The 17,102-nt window shown below is 36.4% G+C and overlaps 1 pseudogene; it reads right to left on the bottom strand.

Moving 5' to 3' along the window:
• Positions 1–723: 723 nt before the first annotated feature.
• On the bottom strand, positions 724–2,246 carry LOC145062027 (fasciclin-like arabinogalactan protein 2 pseudogene; annotated as a pseudogene).
• Between the last annotated feature and the right edge of the window lie 14,856 nt (positions 2,247–17,102).

Below are 17,102 nucleotides of genomic sequence, written 5' to 3'. Positions count from 1 at the left end.
ATGTCACTTTGTCTAGAGTAACAAACAAAAAAGGTATAAATGAATAATCATGGATGAAGAAAAGAACATATGTGACATATGGACTTAGATTCAAGGGCGGACGCAGGATTTCATAGTAGAGGTTGCACGGGAAGATTAGAGGTTGCACGATAGTAGAAAAAAATAAAAATTTTAAAAATTTTCAAAAATTTTTCCACTGCGACCGGAAAATTTAGGGGTTGCCGGTACCACCCCGGAACCCCCTAAATCCGCCCCTGCTTACATTGAAGTATTTCAAGATTTATAAATATCATATTGGTTATCAAAATTAGATTGATGATGTTTGAGTATATTTCATGATCACCAAATACAGTAGATAGACTTTGTTCTTAGATATTTGTATTTGACTTATGTAATATAAAAACTTTTTCTTATAATGTTCATATATTTATGAGTAGTAATTTCTTGATTTTAATCTACATGTATGTGGTATATGTATATATTTATGAGTAGTAATTTCTTGATTTTAATTCATATGTATATACATATGTATGTGGTTGAACTATTTCATTAATTGATATCTTCAATTCGGTATTCATACCTATCACCAAGTTAGATTGTAAAATTCAATATTATTTCATCTTCGATTAAAGTGATTTCAAACTGAAATAGGCTTTTATTTAGTTTTCAAAACTCCCAACCAAAAAAAAAACGAAGGAATGTAACCTACAAACACAACTAAAATACAACAATGTGTATCGTTTTATTTTAATCAAATCAATCAAGCACTCAAAACAATTACAAAACCGAGGGAAAAAAAACGTTTATATTACAAAATAAAAAAATGGAAAAGAAAAAAAAAACTTTAAAATAATATAAAATAAAAAGGAGGTTGTGTTCTTCTATGCGTCAACTTCGTGGGACCTATAATACCGCGCCGTCACTCCATCGCATCAACAAAAAAAAGCCTCATCAAACAAAAACGAGTGCGAGACACACCACCGTAAACGCCGACGCCACCAGCCTCCCACCGGAACTAGCCGTCTGATCCGCCGCATCACCGCCACCATAATCGTCGTCTGAAGAGTCTGGCCCCGGGGCATCCGCATTATCACCCTTCTTCGCCGCCTTCTTTTTCTTCTTCGCCGCCTTCGGTGCCGCTGCAGGTTCATCAGCCTCCGCCGTCCCCTTAAACAACTCCCTCGGCAACAAAACTTTATCAATCTTGTAAAGCGCCACCGGTTCGTCGTCGATCACCGTCCCTGTAATCGCCGCCGTCACCACTTTTGTCTTCAACTTCACATCGTCGCCGACGTTTTGTACAGTGAAGTCGTATTTCTTCTTCGCCCCTTCCGTCGCTAACGTGTTCATCAACCCATTACTTGATCTCAACATTCCCATGGAATTATAGATCGGAACACCATGGTAAAGCAACAAAGACGTCTTCTCTTCCGCCGTCAAGTTCTTGTATTTTGGCGCGAATGCCGTAATAGCGTCGTCACTGGGACAGAACACCGTTACTCCGCCGTCAACTGTGCTTAAAAACGTTCCGATAGCTCCCGAAGTTGATAACAGATCGTAAAACGCTTTGCATCCGTCTTTTTGTAACAACGAAGTTAAGTTCAGATCCGGCGCCGATGTCGGTGCCTCAGCTTCCGGCGACTGTAGAATTTCACTAATTTGAATGACCGATATGTTGTAAGGCATTTCTAATATGGATTTTACGTAAAGAACAGTTTGCGTGGGATTGTCTTCGGGAGTGAAGTGAACTTTACCACCTTTAACGTCGGTGATATGTACGTATCCGGTGGTGCCAGGGGCTTCACCGGTGGCTTGGTACATGGTGGCGGTGGAGGTGGAGCCTTTGGTGATTTGGTGGAGCTTTTTGGAGCCGAAGTAGTCGGCAAAGACATGAAGGGAAAGAACATTTTTTATAGTGACAAGTGACAAGCCTTTGGCAATCAAGGCAGACATGGCTGCATTGTCGACGGCGCAGACGGTGATAGTCTGGCGGCGGTTGATTTCTCCGGCAAGGTGAGTGAGTGTGAGATAGTGATTGAAGGTTGAGAATTCTGGGCTTTTGTCAAGAATATGAGTGATGTTGTGGGCGTCGGTAGTGGTGGAGAGAGAAATGAGTAAAAGGACCGCGAGAGTAACCGCCGAAAACGTCTGCATTTCGCCGGAGATGCGGCGATGAGTGGCTGTTCTGGGTGGTGAAGGAGGTAAAGAAGAGCTGTGACTTGTGAGTGGCCTAGTTGGAATTCTGTCTATATATAACCATCAAATTAAGTTTTAATCATTTAAATAACGATGTCGATCGGTTATGGTTTTACCATATGAATTATTATTAGGATTGTATATATTTTTATAAACGAAAGTTTTGTTGTTTTAAAGTATATTTAAGAAAATATAAACTTAAAGATAATAATAAAAAACAATAACCACCGGAAATTATTATTGAATATTCAACTCAATAATTGCAATTAAACAAATAATCGATCAAGGTCACATTTTCCATATCAGCCCCCAGCATTTGTTTTTATCATATATGGCCCCTTTCTCATTTCTCTCTTCATTTTTGTTTTTCTACAAATTACACAATCACCTCCTCCTATTCGTGTCGTGTACATACTCAAGTAACCCTTTTTATTTTTGAAGCTTGAGATGATATTGATTAAAATCTCTAGTTTTATAGTTAAAATAAATTTGTATACATTATTCGAGATTGAACTAATTCTAAATCAAAGTTGCACCAACTTTAGTTATTTCAATTGTTAGTTTCATTATCTAATTTTTTTTTTGTTCGATCCAATTCCAAGCAGTGAAACACCCCTAAAATCTTTTTTTTTCAATTGTACATCGTTTGGATCTCTTCAATCCCAATTAATGCAAGTTAATTTGGACAAAAGAAAGATCAATGAGTAACAACATAGGAAAAAAAATTGCATGTTTTTTATGATTGGAGGCGTAAACTTGTTGAAGATATTAGTGGAGGGGGTAGTATTGAAAGTATATGGATTACGGGTGGAGTGTCGGTGAGTATCTAAGAAGATGCCAAAGACAGCCTCAGAAAGGCAAATTAGAGGCATGTTTTCCAACTAAAATAATTATTTGTAAATTAGATCTTGAAAGTTGAAACCAATATGTGTTATTTAATCGTTTTATTATTTGTACCAGCATATTTAACTTTTTAGGGATCAAATGGATGTTTATAGGATTTTTACTTATTTATGTAATGAAACTGAAATTTAATTTATTTTGTGTAATTAAGTTTTAATTAGTTATCGGGGTTTTTTTTTGTTAAATTATAAAATAAAGTCGATATATTGTCGATTCAAATGTGCATAAAACTGATATTTTTTTTAGTAATAAGTTGAAATCCAATTACATAAATCGTGATAAAATTTTATAACAAGTAATATCAAGATAATGGCTAGTGTATTTTGATGGGTTAAATAAATTGAAAGCCCAAATTACTTTAAATAAGAGTTTGCTTCAAAAAAGATAAATCGGTGGTTATCACTTACAAGAATAGGTATTTTTAAGGTTTAATTGATAAAATAAAAAATAGTACAAAATTTTATATTATTATTGTATTCCTTGTATTTTTTTTTAAGAGAGTGTTGGCAATTTATTTAAAAGGAAAAGAAGTTATAAATAATTTGTATTTATTGGTATTTTGGTTAGAGAGGAAAAGGGGAAAAAAATAGGAAATATAAATATTTTAAAAAATGAATTAAAAGAAAATAAGATTGTTTAATAATAGGAATTGACAAAGTCAAAATCCAATAGCTTCTTGTGTGTTCTCTCTGGGCGCCGAACATAAGGAAAACTTCCGGAAAAAAGAAAACGGGTTCATGTCATCATGTGTGTGTGATCTTGGAACAAGAAGCAAATATAGATAGAATGAAGAAGAGGATGGGAGACCATCGTGGTCTCTTCATTGTGGTTATGCGTATGATTCAGGCATTGAGCTAATATCGTCTTTAAGTAATTCGGATTCTTGACGATGTGATTACTTGAAGCAAAAGAGTGAGATAGAACCACATTGTTTAGATTACTAGAATAAAATGTACCAATAGTTTCCGTCTCTATGACCTTTATTTTTTCAACATTTTTATTGTTTCAACTCAACATGACATGACATATTTGTTATCTTTAAAGCGTACCCTGCTAACTCAACACAAAAATAAACAAATTGACATGTCATATCAAGATTAAGGTGAAACTCTCTCGACTTGTTTAGTGTTTCAATTTTACATGAAACACGACAAAATACATTTGTGAAATCCAACTAGAGAGTATGGCTAAAAAAGATATTTCATCAAATTTTGAGTAAAGTACATGAATGGTCCATGCGGCTTGGGTAGTCAACATGTTCGGTTTCTAAATTTTTTTTAACGCGGTCCATCAATGTGGTTTAGTTCTGTTTCGGATTTGGTCCTTACCCGACAACAAATGACTATTTTACATTTAATAATATATTTTTATTTTTTTATTTCTTTTTTATTATTATATAAGATATTATAAATAAAGTAAGTTATTAATATATTGTTTGAAATGGGACTCACCTCACCTTAGTAGTATTCCTTCCCAAATGAACGAAGATAATGCGGTTCCCAACACCAACCTTGATCACCATCTCTAGTTATAGATCCAATATTACATAATTCACCACAAACTCAACACAAAGTTGCCTAATGTTCAACCATAAATCTAAAATACATCTTAAACTCGAACCTACACCATAAATCTGAAACCAAAATCCAATATGAAACTCAAATCCAAAACCATATCAAACCTGAAGTTCAAATCCAAAACCAAAATATGTGATGTAAAGGTTTGGATGTGGTTGCGTCATGTGGGGGAACGATGGAGGTGTTCTTCAATTCGAACCCACGCCTTACCCCATAATGAATGTTTTTACATCGTGAAGCACCTACTAAAATCATGCCCCGTCTACTCTTGCCAAGGAAAGAGGTGAAGGAGGAGGAATAAGGAGGCGACATTTTGGTTGTTTTCTGCGACAAACCAAGGGTTTTTGCCGACAGTCTCGTGTCGATGAGCTAAGGATGATGGTTCGACAATATATCTTTTTAGCTTTCTTGATGTCCTATATAGGAGAACAGAAAAAGATATCGGAGAAGAGAAAAGGGGTATCAAAGTTTATAGGGTTTTTGTCATAAAAGCCCCCAAATTTACATTTAAAAAAATCGGTTATGCCCAAAATCGATTTTTTTTGCCACAGATGCCTAACATTTGCCCCTCATGTTTCATTTTAATGTTTTTTTTACCGGTTCCCCTTTACCAACCGGTTACATCCACCCTTTTAACCCCCAAACATCATCGTCTTCTGTTAACATTGATCCAAAGTCTTTCCCCTGTCTTCTATTCTCTCCACCGTCTTCTACCCTAAGTATCTGTAAAATGTCGACTTCGTCTGCCAAATCAAGCTTCCAAGGTGGTCCAACATCGAGAAAGAAAAGAATAGTTAGATGTGGTTGTGGAGATGTGTGCAAGGTATCTGTTGCTTGAACACCTGAGAACTATGGAAAGAAGTTTTACGGGTGCCCTAATTACAAGGTAAACAATTTGCCCTAATTTGTAAATTTCTTGAGAAACCTTGATAAAAGGTATGTAATTCATACAAATTATTGTTTTTTCTAGGTGGAAGAAGAGGACTGCGGTTTTTTCAAATGGTACAATGAAGAAGATGGCCACATTATCGACCCAACTCACACAAAGCAGGGGCAGGGGCATGGACAGTTGAAGACTTTGGTAGAAATAATTGTATGTCTCTTAGTTCTTATTTTTGTAATGGTGACAATAGTTGTTTTGAAGATGTAAATCATTTTGGATTGACTTTTGGTATAATGTTTGGATCAACTTGGCTTTTGGTAGAATGTTTGGATTGATTTTAGTTGCAAATGGAAGTATAATGCTGAAATTGGCTAGTAACTATTGTTTTGGATGAAAATTTTAGATACAAATTATTTGTGAAATGCAAATGGTAAACTACAATGATGAAATGGTACAATGTTGTGAAATGGTAAAGAACAATGAAATGGTACAATGTTGTGAAATGGTAAAATACAAATTATCTGTGAAATGCAAATGGTAAAATAACAAACATATGGTTCATAATATATATTAAATTGCTAAATGGTAAAGTACAATACTGAAATTGGCTAATTGTAGTTACAAATGATACATAATATAGATGCAAATGGTATGGATCAAAAAAACATAATATAAAATAACAAACATATTATAACCATAATGAGGGGATTCATTACATCATATTCATGTACCATTACAAAAGATTACAAAAGATCAACTAACATGTACCATCCATCCATTTGTACCAAATTGACAAAAATATATCCCAAAAAGGCAACCCAAAAGGTACATCAGAACAACTGGATGACAGGTGCAATTAGTGGGTGTATAAACTAAGATGTACAAAATGTACCAAAAAGGGCTTCATGTGCAAATGCCCAAGTATACCATCCCGCCTAAATCCCCCATATAAATATATATATATATATATATATATATATATATATATATATACTAGTCGTTTACCCGCGCCAAGCGTCGGGTGCGGATATTTTATTCAAAAATTAAATTGTAGAGACGATTAATTCTATTGCAAAAATAGTTTACTACATATAAACAATTATCAGTAAGAGTCATGGTAGCGGAAATTAAATTTATAAAAAATAAAAATAAAAATTTAGAATTTTTTATAAATATACATGAATACATGATTGATTGTGCATTATTAATTGTGCAACATTTTTTAATACACCACATTTGATAAAGCAATTTATTTAGATGAAGTATATTTTATGATAAAATAATAATCATGTTGCACATATACATGTCTTTTTGTACATTTATATCAAGTTGTATCACATCATTAGGCATATTTTTTTTTCTACCATCGTCAGTCAAACTATGCAAATGTTAAAATAATAATATATAAATGTACACTCTTGATTACAAACCCGATTAAATATTTGTTTTTTTTCAGTATAATTATGATTTATGTTGTTTTTTTGTCACAACGGACAGGTAACAGATAAATAGACACTTAGGTAGAGTTCCTTAATTGGTCTAGGCAGTCGATTGAGGTCAAGCGACTAATTGACATATAGAGAGAGATCTTTTATTGTATTTATTAAAAAAAACTATTCAAAAATTTATATATTCTAAGAAAAAAATATATGAAATTTTGAAAATTTGAGATTTTGGATGTAATATTTGAAATTTTGAAATCTTTCAAAATTTAAAAATAAAAAATATAGACCGTGAAATAAGAGTTGATAGTTTAACCAAGAGTACCACCGTGAAAAAAAGTTTGTACATAGTTTATTTCGGTTAGACGATAAAAATAGAAAATGAAAGTAAGATGCAATAATAAAAATTTTCTTATAGTTTCGTGTCTGCCCATAATTTTTTTTCATAAATATGTCATATTACAGATAACAACATCAAAATATTATTTACGATGTACGTTGTTTTGAATAAAAAAATATTTGATGTTGTAGTTCTATGTTTAAAATAAAAACACCCTACTATAATTGGTTGGAAGTAAACATTGATGGTAGTTTTGGATAAAAAGTAAAAGTAAGTTACTATAAGAATTTATTTACAAAATATTGCTCAAATAAAAACACCCTACTATAATTGGTCAGAGTATCCCTTGCGAGGCGGCGACTCTTTCCCTCATGTTAATTATTTGTTTGCACATAACGAATAGGCCATGAAATAAAATATGCATCCTAACTATAATTACTTTTTCTTGATTACATATATCAATGGTGAATAACTTACCAAGAGTGTAAATATTGTGAACGTCAATCGACCTCATGCGCAAAGGAGGAAGGAAGAAGATGGAACGTTGTTCGTTTGGTAACGTATCCTAGATTCCCTACGATCTCTCTCTCTCTTTCAATATCTATAAATTTAGATCAAGGGTATAATTGTCATTATATTAAATTTTCAGTGGAAGAATTAAAATTTCCAGTGGCAAAATCAGCACCCTAAACAAAAGTATGATGCTTAAATCAATGAAAGTTAGTTGCTATTTACAACACTATCGTACCAGATGAATGGAAATTAAAAAAAAAAAGTACATTGCAAGGAAATTGTTTGTAAGAGAAATTCAAAAGGAGAAGAAATATGGGACTTAACAGAGGGCTGACCTAGTGTGATTAACATGAATCCCTCTCTTTTTACCTTTAACTTGCTTATTCCCAGACCCATCTACAGTGACCTAATGTGATGATTATAATAACCAAATCTTCACCATGTATTAATTATTTTTTTGTATTAAAATTATATTTTACTTAGTATATTCTTCACGAAACTTCTATACACACATTTTATAAAGGGTATTTCGATCATTTTACCCTTACCTGTGTAGCAGTTGTGTAGCAGCCATGTCTTGTGATAAAGTTCCTCAATGGTCAGAAGCCTGCCATTTAAATAACTTTTAAAAGCATGAATTAAGCTCTCAGTTTATAAAAACAAAGTGGATGATGTAATCATCTTTTTCAATGAAGAACAAAATGGATTTAACAACCTCCTATTCCAATAATTTGAGACCCACATAAACAGAAAACACCAAAAAATACATTAACAGTGAAAATTATCTACTTTTTTTCTAGTGAAGCAAAAGACCTGAAGTAAAACAAGATTAATAAAAATAAATAAATAATAACTGATTTTGGCGATATGCATAATCTTGTTCCTCTATACCAGATCCTCAAAACTACTTATAGACACTTCCTTTTCGCAAATTCTTTTCTTTGTTTCGGCTACCTCGTTTCCCTTATCTATTCTGTTGACTTGTTTTTGCACACCAAATGATCTACACCTAGTGTTCAAGCTTCTTCAATTCAACCATAGATATACAAAATCAGTAAAATAACCAATACAAATAGAAATTTTATGTAAGAATACATAAAAACATTAAAGATTAAACCTCTAGGATGCGAGTTTCTTGTTCAGGCTTCTTCAATTCAACCAAAACAAGAGTTGATTAATAAGAATTGTTAGACAAAATATATAATCCTAATCATGTAGAAAAGATTTAACCAAGAAGCATGATACTTACAATAGTTATGTTCTTTCTATTAAAGAAAATATGATCAAGATTTGCAATCTAGGGACCCTCAGGTGTTATTTCACTGCAATATAGCGTTGTCATTGAGCATAAGTGTTAAACTTAAAGAGGCAAACAAATGGTATTATGAAACATATTATGAATCATATCATAAGTATAAACATAAAACTTGAGCTAAAATTAAAGAACCAAACAAATTTCTGAATTTGACACATAATTTCAAAAAATACATGCTGTGTATATGGCTTCTTGACAAAAAAAAAAACAGAGATATGATTCTAACATGCTAGTAGTTAGGTTACCAGTGTACCTACACTACAAAACATAACTACCTGAGTATATATATTATAAAAAACAAGAGTATACGATACCAAAGAATTCTTACCATTGCATTAGATATGAAGCATGTTACAACCTTGTTAAAGCTAGCATTTTTTTCATAGTGAGGGATTTCATATTCACCACCAAGGCCTCCCTTATATCATTTTACATAAAATATGCTTCAAGTTTCCTGATGTTATTTAACAAAAAAGTTGAAATATAAAGCTAATAATAAAAATCACCAATACTTCATTCACATAGCTGCTAAGAATACATTTTATATTTAAATTGATTGCATACGAAGAGGAAAAGATGAAATAGGAGGTTAACCAGCATCTATTGAAGACGGAAATGATTCAGGAAAGAGAGAGCGTGGTGGCTTCCTGTCACCGAAAAAGTGTTGTTGAGAGTACAATAGGTGGCGGCGACGGCAATCAGATACATATACAGTGGGTGGAGCGAGGTTGCAGAGTGGATGGTGATTCGCTACCGATGGTGATGATGACGATGAGTTAGGCGGATGAGGTGCGGTGTCGGCTTTTCAAAATAGGGTTTTTGCTATTTGTTTGAGGGAAAATGCGAGTGTAGAGGACAGAGGAAAAAAATAATATGTTTACTTTTTTGATTCAATTTATGAAACGTCAATGTTAATGCCATTAATTTGTCAAACAAAAATGTGAATATTTAATGCAATTAATTTGTAAAACGGAAATGTGATAGGAGTATTAAAATGTATGAATAAATTGATTGTATGTTATGCAGTAGGTGTAGTACCTCTTAAATTTCAAGAAATGAGCAATATCCTTAATAATATAGTAAGGATATATATATATATATATATATATATATATATATATATATATATATATATATATATATCTTATAAAGCTAGCATTTTTCCTTTCACCACATTCATTTGAAACTCTCATGACTTTTCATTTTCTTCCTAATAATGGTTATAAGTTGGTTAATAAGATTAAATAAATATCAAACATAAAGTGTAATCATATACAAAGTAAATTTCAATATGAAAAGAATATCTTTACTTATACTTATAAAGTTAATTTTTTTTAACTTTTAACATATTATACTTAATTTATTAGTTTTATTATATTGTTAGGTGTAAACCATTTTCATTTTAAAGCTATAACTTTTGAACAATTTGTATAAAATACTTAAATTATAAATTTAAATATAACATTACATGATCAACTTAAATATAAATTTTAGTTTAACTTAAATAACTCAAATAATATTTTGTAAAGTAGTTAAAAGTGATAAAGTGTAGTGCCTTTCTAATAATGATTATAACTTGCTTAATAAGGTTAAATAAATATCAAACCTAAAATGTAATCATAAATAAACTAAATTTCAATATTAAAATAACATCTTTACTTCTACTTATAAAGTTATGTATTTAATTTTTAACATATTATACTTAATTTATTAGATTAAGATGTTGTTGTATGTAAACCATTATCATTTTAAAGCTACAACTTTTGAACATTTTGGACAAAATACTTAAATTGTTAATTTAAATATAACATTACAATGTCAACTTAAATATAAATTTCAGTTCCACCTAAAAAACCCAATGAACATTTTGTGAATAAAAGTGATAAATAATAATCTCAATTTAACTAAAATATTTCCTAAAGATATTTGTATAATCGTTAAAAGTTTTCAAATAAGTAGCTTAAAATAACTTACAATAACAATAATTAAATGTAACTCTATATAAATGATTATATTGTTACCTTTAAAATCAAAAACAATTTTTGGTGTTTTAAATAATTATAATGATAGAAATAAAGCGTTAAACAAATAAATTTTTAAAAAATTAATTAAGAATAACAACAAATATAAATAACATTAAACCATATTATATTTAATTTTATTCATGAGTAACTCGCGGGTAGAAGTTATTCAAACGGTGGAGATTATACAATTATAATAGATGTATATATCATCATATAATTCAAAATAATCAATATATTATATCAAATTAGTATACAAATTATTATATCAAATTTAACAACAACGTTATTGTTATATTAAAAAAACATATATTTGTAAAGATTTCAACTATATAATTGTTTATGTGCAACGCACTGGCATTTGCCTAGTATATATATATATATATATATATATATATATATATATATATATATATATATATATATATATATATATATAACTACTCCAGATTCACTGGATTTGAACATGTGGAACCACCCCCATCTTTATCAAAAACTGACTTTTTAAGTTTTAGTTTAGTGATCCTCTCTGATGGCTTTCTTTTCCTTGTCTTGGGCACTATCAAATGACCTTCATCCTCAGCCACATTCCCATCATCAACAACCTCGTTATTTAGAACATCACCAGCAACCTCATTCCCATGATTAACACCTTCACCTTCAATCACATCACCATCATCTTGATTTTCAACACCTTTAACTTCAATCACATCACCATCATTTACAAAGTCAGCTTCACCTTCACCTTCAATCACACCACCATCATTTAGAACATCATTTATAAAGTCAGCTTCACCTTCATCAACATCAGGCTCATCCTCATTTAAGTCCTGATGCAAGAAATAACAAGGTTAATAAATTACCATATCATATAAAGGGGAAAAACATATATTTAAAATTACAAGGTTAATAAATTACCATCTCAACTGGTGGAGTGTCATCAAGTTCAATTTCCAACCATCCCATGCTTTCAATTTCAGCCATGAAATATCCTACTTCAAGTAAATTTGCTATGTAACAACGTAAATTTTCAAAACAATTTTTTTTTCATTTTTAAAACATACATTTACTCATAAAATAATGTAAAAACATATTGTATCAAATGTTATCATCACAAAACACCTCCCCAGAATCTCAAACATAAACTCCAATGCGTGTGTGTGTACGAATCAGGCCGGCGTCTTCCCGCGCTCATCACTAGTACCTAAAACCCATAACACAACAACTGTAAGCATAAATGCTTAGTGAGTTCCCCAAAATACCGCATACAACATATACGCCACTGGAGGCTATAATACGACCTTCCGGTCGATGTGTCTCAGCGGGACCCTCCAGTCCCGTAGCTCGTTGGACCCTCTGGTCCGGTCATAGCTCGTTGGGCCCTCCGGCCCAGTCTGTATCGTTGGACCCTTCGGTCCGGTCTATAACATCATACAACATACATATAACACATAGCAAATAATCTCATACATAACACATAAGACCCTATGGTCCACACAATATACCACTCTAGGTAACGTATAGTGAGAAGACTCACCTCGGTGTCTCGGTAAATATCTGACTCGGTAGGAATGTGATCTAGCCTCCGCCTAATCACATAAAGTTAATACTCTCATAAATACAATTGTACTCAACCCTAAAAGTCAACAAGGTCAACGGTCAAACTTTGACCCGACTCGTGGAGTGCACTAGGGAGACTCGGCGAGTCTACACATGTCCACTGACTCTCTTAGTCCCTCTCTTGGCACGTCGAGTACTTCCCCTGACTCGACGAGTTCCACCTGGCATGAATCGCGGGGCCACTCCGACTCAACTCGCCGAGTCTCAAGAACAACTCGGCGAGTTCCACTTAAACTCAGTCCCCCCTGACTCTCCCTGACTCACCGAGTTATTCCCCAACTCGGCAAGTCCACTCACTGAGTGATTTACGGGCAACCTTCATACTACTCGCCGAGTCTGTTCTTCGAACTCGGCGAGTTCATGCCATGCAAAAACTCCATACAACTCCTGAGGTCAGATCTGTTCCATACATTCATAGACCTGGCCTTACCAAGCATGATAATCGCGTAAAGTTCGGACCTTGACACTCATATAACATCTAAATGGTCCAAAATGGTGATTTAGCCCCAAAAATGACATCCCAAGCTCATGGCTCCCAAAATGACTCATAAAGCTCCAAGGGTTAAGGCCTATGGACCTCTTTGGGTCCAGATCCAGAACACAAACTCGAGAAGGGACCAAATGCTCCACTTAATCAACCTCCAAAAGGGTTAGAAAACCCTAACACTAAGAATCAACAATAAAACGGAAGAAGGTCCGAGAATAATACCTCAATACAATCTCTATGAGCTCAAAAACCACCAAAATCGCACCTCCTTCAGCCTCCTCTTGCCTTGGTCACTTCCTTCTTGCAAAAACACCCACAAAAGGATCAAAAATGGCATGTGCTTCCTCACAAACACTCTAGATCTCTTAGGGTTTCTCTTTGGGGGTTGGTGGCCGCAAATGACGGCCCTAAGGGCCTTTAAATAGGTCTCAAACCCTGGAAATTAGGGTTTCATTAAACAACGTGGACTCGCCGAGTCCACTCGTGAACTCGCCGAGTCCAGCTGTAAACTCGCATACGAATCCGCGACCATACTCGGCGAGTTTAGACGCCAACTCGCCGAGTCTCCCAACAACATTCAAAAATAAAAGAACAAAAATATGATACCTGGGAACCCGGATGTTACAATTCTCCCCCAATAGAATCAGACTTCGCCCTCGAAGACTCGATCTGCAAACAACTCTGGATGTTGCTCCCGCATCTCACGCTCTGGTTCCCAAGTTAACTCTAACCCTTTCTGATGCTGCCACTGGACCTGCACCAGAGGTACCTCCTTATTCCTCAAAACCTTGATCTTCCGATCCCTAATCGCCACCGGTCTCTCAACATAATTCAGGCTCACATCCACCTGAATATCTTTTAATGGCACCACTGTCGACTCATCGGCTATACACTTCCGTAGCTGCGACACGTGGAAAGTGTCATGAATCTGACCCAACTCTGCTGGCAACTCCAAACGATAGGCTACCCTGCCTACCCTCGCGATCACCCTGAAAGGACCAATATATCGGGGCCCCAACTTGCCCCTCTTCCTGAATCAGATCACTCCTTTCCAAGGAGAGACCTTCAGGAGCACGAAGTCGCCAACCTGAAACTCGAGCTCGGACCGACGTCTATCCGCATAACTCTTCTGAAGAATCTGAGCGGTCAACAACCTCTGTCTGACCTGCTGGATCTACTCTGTCGTCTGAAGCACAATCTCGGTACTACCCATCACACGCTGCCCTACCTCTCCCCAACAAATAGGGGTCCGACACCTCCTCACATACAACAGCTCAAAGGGCAGCATGCCAATGCTCGAATGATGGCTGTTGTTGTAAGAAAACTCCGCCAAGGGCAAATACGTGTCTCAACTCCCGCCGAAATCCAACACACATGCTCAAAGCATGTCCTCGAGCATCTGAATCATCCGCTCACTCTGCTCGTCAGTCTGTGGGTGGTATACGGTACTAAAATGCAGTTTCGTACCCAATTCCTCATGAAACTTCTTCCAGAATCTAGAAGTGAAACGTACATCTCGATCTAAGACAATCGAGATTGGCACTCCATGTCGCGATACCACTTCTCTCACGTACATCTCCGCCAACTTCTCCACAGAAGAGCTCTCACTGTTGGCCAGGAAGTGAGCACTCTTCGTCAACCTGTCCACAATCACCCAAATTGCATCGACACCCCTCGCGGTCCTCAGCAATTTGGTGATGAAGTCCATGGTAATCTGTTCCCATTTCCACTCGGGAATCTCTAATGGCTGCAGCTTACCATGTGGACGCTGGTGCTCGACCTTCACCCTGCGACATATCAAGCATCTCTCTACAAACCATGCGACATCCCTCTTCATATAGGGCCACCAATAATCCCTTTTCAAGTCCAAATACATCTTAGTGGCCCTGGGATGGATCGAGAATTTCGATCGATGAGCCTCCTCCATTAAAATGGTACGCATGCCGCCCACGGACGGTACCCAAATCCGACCTTGAAATGTCATAAGCCCCCGACTATCGGTAACTAATTCTGATACCATCCCGACAACTCGCTCTCTCTTCTGGCTCTCTGGCTTCACAGCCTTAGCCTGGGCCCCACGAATAGCATCCAACACCGGGGTCATCACTGTCAATCTCAAACAAACATCTCGTATTGGGGCGCCCTCCGCCCTACGGCTCAATGCATCGGCTACAACATTAGCCTTGCCCGGGTGGTACAGGATCTCACAATCATAATCCTTGACCACAGCCAACCACCTCCTCTGGAACATATTCAGGTTGGGCTGATCCATCAAATACTTCAAGCTCTTATGGTCCATGTATATCGTACACCGAACCCCATACAGATAATGTCGCCAGATATTGAGAGCGAACACTACCGCTTCCAGCTCCAAATCATGAGTGGGATATCTCGACTCATGAGGCTTAAGATGCCTCGATGCATATGCTATCACATGCCCCCTTTGCATAAGCACCGCTCCCAATCCGGATATCGATGCATCACAATATACCACAAAATCTTCCATCCCTTCCGGAAGGGCTAACACTGGGGCTTCGCATAATTTCTGGCGAAGTGTCTCGAACGAGGTCTGCTGCTCCGGACCCCAAGAAAATGCAGCACCCTTCCGGGTCAACTTGGTGAGTGGCACGGCGATCTTGTAGAAATCCTTAATAAATCTCCGATAATAGCCGGCCAAACCCAGAAAAATCCTGATCTCGGTGGGTGATCTCGGCACCTCCCACCTCATGACCGCCTCAATCTTGGCCGGATCGACCAATATCCCATTTTGGTTAATGAGGTGCCCCAGAAACTGAACCTCTCGTAGCCAGAACTCACATTTAGAGAACTTGGCATAAAGCCTCTCCGATCTCAGAACTCCGAGGATTTCCCTCAAATGCTCCTCATGCTGCTCTCTGGATCTCGAATACACCAATATGTCGTCGATGAACACGATCACTGAGCGATCCAACATCGGTCTGCACACCCTGTTCATGAGATCTATGAACACCGCCGGTGCGTTGGTGAGTCCGAAAGGCATCACCACGAACTCCTAATGCCCATAACAAGTCCGGAATGTTGTCTTCTGGATGTCCTCCTCCCACACCCTCACCTGATGATACCCAGACCTCAAATCGATCTTGGAGAACCAAGGTGCTCCCTGCAACTAATCAAACAAATCATCAATCCTCGGCAATGGGTAACGGTTCTTGACCGTTAGCTTATTCAACTCATGATAATCAATGCACATCCGGAGCGAACCATCATTCTTCTTGACAAAAAGAATAGGCGCCCCCAAGGCGAATTGCTCAGCCTGATAAACCCCTTCCCCAGCAGCTCCTGAAGCTGCGAGGATAACTCCTGCATCTCCGGAGGTGCAAGGCGATAAGGCGCCTTGGCAATAGGTGCAGCTCCCGAAACCAATTCAATACCGAACTCTACCTGCCTCTTCGGAGGCACACCCGACAACTCCTCTGGAAACACATCCGGAAACTCACGCACCGTCGAGACCTCATCAACTGACTCTGGTCTCTCTGAATCAACCCTCACATCCATCATATATGCCACAAATCCCCTATAGCCCTGCTGTAGACTCTGTCTTACTCTGGCGGTCGAGCAAAATGCTGACCCCGTACGTGTACCCTCGCCGTACACCGTAAGAACTCCCCCACTAAGGTCTCGAATCGTCACCAATTGACGCTCGCAGTCTATCACAGCCCCATACCGGCTCAACCAATCCATACCCACTATAACACACACGTCCCCCATCGCGATCGGAACCAGATCTATCGGGAACCCCACACCAAAGATCTCAAGGACACATCCT

This window comes from Lactuca serriola, chromosome 7 (genome assembly GCF_051521515.1).
Source record: "Lactuca serriola cultivar US96UC23 chromosome 7, Lser_US96UC23_V15, whole genome shotgun sequence".
NCBI classification, from domain to species: Eukaryota; Viridiplantae; Streptophyta; class Magnoliopsida; order Asterales; family Asteraceae; genus Lactuca; species Lactuca serriola.
Note: the sequence above shows the minus strand (reverse complement) of the source record. Positions and strands in the feature narration are given on the sequence as shown.